The following is a 3,959-nucleotide window of genomic DNA, read 5'->3' on the forward strand; positions in this document are numbered from 1 at the left end:
TAATAGCCAGAACCTGGAAACAACCTAGATGCCCTTCAACGGATGAATGGATGAAGAAAGTATGGAATATATACATATTAGAGTATTACTCAGCAGTAAAAAACAAGGACTTCTTGAATTTTGCATACAAATGGATGGAAATAGAAAACACTATCCTGAGTGAGGTAAGCCAGACCCAAAAAGAGGAACATGGGATGTACTCACTCATATTTGGTTTCTATCCATAAATAAAGGACATTGAGCCTATAATTCATGTTCCTAGAGAAGCTAAATAAGGTGAATCCAAAGACAAACACATAGGCATCCTCAGGAATATTAACCTTCATCAGGCGATGAAAGGAGACAGAGACAGAGACCCACACGGGAGCACCGGACAGAAATCTCAAGGTCCAAATCAGGAGCAGAAGGAGACGGAGCACGAGCAAGGAACTCAGGACCACGAGGGGTGCACCCACACACTGAGACAATGGGGATGTTCTATTGGGATCTCACCAAGGCCAGCTGGCCTAGGTCTGAAAAAGCATGGGATAAATCCGGACTAGCTGAACATAGCGGACAATGAGGAATACTGAGAATTCAAGAACAATTGCAGTGGGTTTTTGATCCTACTGCACGTACTGGCTTTGTGGGAGCCTAGGCAGTTTGAATGCTCACCTTACGAGACCTGGATAGAGGTGGGCAGTCCTTGGGCTTCCCACAGGTCAGGGAACCCTGATTGCTCTTCGAGCAGATGAGGGGGGGGGACTTGATTGGGGGAGGGGGAGGGAAATGGGAAGCGGTTGTGGGGACGAGGCAGAAATCCTTAATAAATAAATAAATTAAAAAAAAAATAAAAAAAAAGAAGAAAAAAAAAAGAAATAACTATGTCAGAAATAGCTCCTTTTAATGCTCCCATGCTTTTTATTTTCCACTATGAGTTTTAATTAAAACCATTTGGGTTAATCATGGTGGGTTATGCCTTTAACTCCAGTACTCCAGAGCAGAAGACAGGTAGAACTCTGTGAGTTCAAGGCCAGCCCTGTCCATGGAGCAAGTTCTAGGACCCACCAAGGCTATATAGTCAGACCTTATCTCAGAAAACCAAATCAAACAAAGGAACAAACAAAAAACACCACCACCACCAACAACAACAAAACCACCATTAAAATAGTTCAGTGCTTCACATGGATCATGAAACTTTAATAGTTACAAATGAGACTATCAAGCCAGGTGGGGTAGCAGGTGCCTGCAGTCCCAGCAGTTTGTGAGGCTGAAGCAGGAGGATTTTAGCTTGGAGACAGCCTAGTCTTGGTAGTGGGAACTATTGCAAAACTGCATTAGAAACAGAAAAAAAAATACTGCCAGTTCTGAGGTGTTAATTCATTTTGTACACCTGAAAGAAGCACTGCATACTTATATTCCTGTTATCTATAACAAGATTATAAAGAGATGGTATAAATAGTTATAAGTTAAAATACAGCTGGATTAGAAATGAAGCAAGGACAGCTAGATCTCTGCACAGCTGTGCTGGGCAGACAGAGGTGGCTTAAGATCAGGTTTGGTTATGGAAGCAATTCAGCTCATCTTACAGGAAATAAAAGCAGGTGCTGAATCGTCAAAGCTCCGATCAATTATTTTTAGCATGTCTCTTAATTTCTCTGTCCCCTGATTTCTTGTCTTCTGTGCCTAAGACTTGAATGGGTAATCACTTGAGGGGATATCAGCAATAGGAAGTGTCAACAAACACAAAAAAGCAAATCTGGCCATCACTATATAGACAGTCCACCCAAACTGTTCAGCCACATACCCTTAGATAAACCCAATTATCGCAGGGAAAAAACAAAGAATTCCCCGAATCATGTGTTCAACTAGATTCTGCCGTTTGTATTCCATCTTGGTGGGCAGCGAACTCAGATGTTCCAGCGTGTTTGGCAGAGATCGGTAGTGAAGCAGGGGTAGCTGATTCTTGAGTAAGGCTTGTGGGTTGCGGCACTGAACATAGCCCTCAGATACTGCCAAAATAACTACAGACGCAATACAGGAAGTTGCTCCATACATGGCCGTCTTTCAAAGTATGGCCAGCATCTGCCCCACACCTGTGTGGGAAGCCATTTTGCACCACACAGTTGGGTAAGGGCTCTCTCTTCTTTCCCAGCCAATTGTCAGTATTGAGAGTCTCTGATGAGTGTGATCAGTCTCTGGAGCTGGGCTGGCCAGTTAGCCGAGGCAGAAGGTTGAACCACAAACCTCAGTGAGCGAGTTTGATCAATAATTAAATAAATTGTTTCTCAAACGATATTGAGAGTTAAGCTGAAGTCAGACTGCACAATGCAAGGGTTGGTAGTAGCGGTTTGGAGTGTCTGGGCTAGGTTCGGGAGAGTTCTAAGCCACTGAGCCCAGGAAAGTAAACAGTCACATCGTTAGGGATATCAGCTCTCCTGAGTCATGGCGGAAGAGACGGCTTCTCCATCTTTTCACTACTGAGACACCATATTCGTTAAGTTAGACTCAAGGACCACAAACATGACCAGCGATGCAAGGGACTTGCTTTTACAGCCTTTAAGGATCAGATGGAGATTTGGTTCACCATTGCACCAACTCCAGACTCCAACACACGTTAAGACAAAAGACAAGATGAGTGAAAATCTAAGAATTCACCTTCCAATGATCTGAGAAACTCCATTTGCCTTTTTTTTTTTAAATCGTTGTTGTTTTCCAGAGAGGGTCTACATATAGCTATTAGAATTTCTAATCCTCCTGCCCCTACCTCTTGGTACTGGGATTACAGTCACCACACCTGGTTTGATGTGGTGCTGTGGATCAAACCCAGGGCATTGGACACAGTAGGCAAGCATCCTACCAACTCAACTGCATCTTCAGACTGCTGCTGGGTTTGCTGAAGTGTTTGGGACTGCAGTCCAACAAAAGTTAGAAGGAATAAAGTGAGACAAATTTGTGCAAGCATTAAAACCATATATTACACAAAAAAGTTATACAAATCTAGGGGGTCATGACGTGGCCTCCCTAAATCTGAGGTTTTATTTTGGCCTCCCTTCATACTAGTGAACCATCTCCTCTCTGCATTCATCAGGGTCTCGGAGTACCCCTACTTAGTGCTTACTTGCACCCAGACCGTGAGTTTCTCCAGGGCAGAGGCTGATCATCTGTTTCTCCTCTAGCATCTATTGGCACATGGTAGATTCACAGCAATTGCCAACAAGATGGAAAATTAAAAGAATTGGCTGGGCATGGGGCCGTATGCCTATGATCCCAGCATTCAGGAGTCAAGAGAGGTAGAATGACGAGTTTGAGGCCAACCTAAGCTACATTGCAAGCTGAGGACAGCATCGTATACACAGCTATGTCTCAAAATAAAAAGCCCCAAACCTCAAGAGACAGGAAAATCCCATCAGCATACCAGGAAGTTTCCAGCTTGGTTGCAACTCTGCTTCCTTCTTTTGCTGCAGTTTCTGTGTCTGCAGCAGCAGCCTCGATAGACAAGGGAGCTGTACAATGCCCAAGCTCCCGGCAAGACTGTCCAAGTCCTCCAGCTGCAAGTGAGGGACACGGAAGAGAATGTGCATCTTAATTTTTGGCATGAAAAACATCTCCCAGATGCTGAGCTGGGTTGTAAGTACCATCTGTCCTGCCACAGAGGATTAGAGGGAAGAACACCTTTGTCTGAATCCAGGGTCAGTGCAGGCATCAAGATGAGCTGTTAGTATTAACTTGTCTGCACTCACCTAATTGTCTTCCACAGAACCTGCCTAGGGCTTCTAGTTGGAAATCAGGCAGCTGGTGCCATGGAAGGTCTCAAATTCTCACGTGTTTGGTTACATTCATTAGAGAGAGTTCTGGAAAGGATGAGAATTAAACATCTTGGAGCTTATCCTGGAAGATTTTAAGCCGGTGTACTCTTCTATTTGATGCTTGGAGAAATGACGGACTTCATTCTGACCTTGGGTTCTTTCAAACATTCC

The 3,959-nt window shown here is 44.1% G+C and overlaps 1 pseudogene; it reads right to left on the reverse strand.

The window, feature by feature from the left end:
- Positions 1-1,606: 1,606 nt before the first annotated feature.
- On the reverse strand, positions 1,607-2,037 carry LOC121451662 (annotated as a pseudogene).
- Between the last annotated feature and the right edge of the window lie 1,922 nt (positions 2,038-3,959).

This window comes from Microtus oregoni, unplaced genomic scaffold (assembly GCF_018167655.1).
Source record: "Microtus oregoni isolate MIOR12 unplaced genomic scaffold, Mior012 000008F_ref0000371, whole genome shotgun sequence".
Taxonomy (NCBI): Eukaryota; Metazoa; Chordata; class Mammalia; order Rodentia; family Cricetidae; genus Microtus; species Microtus oregoni.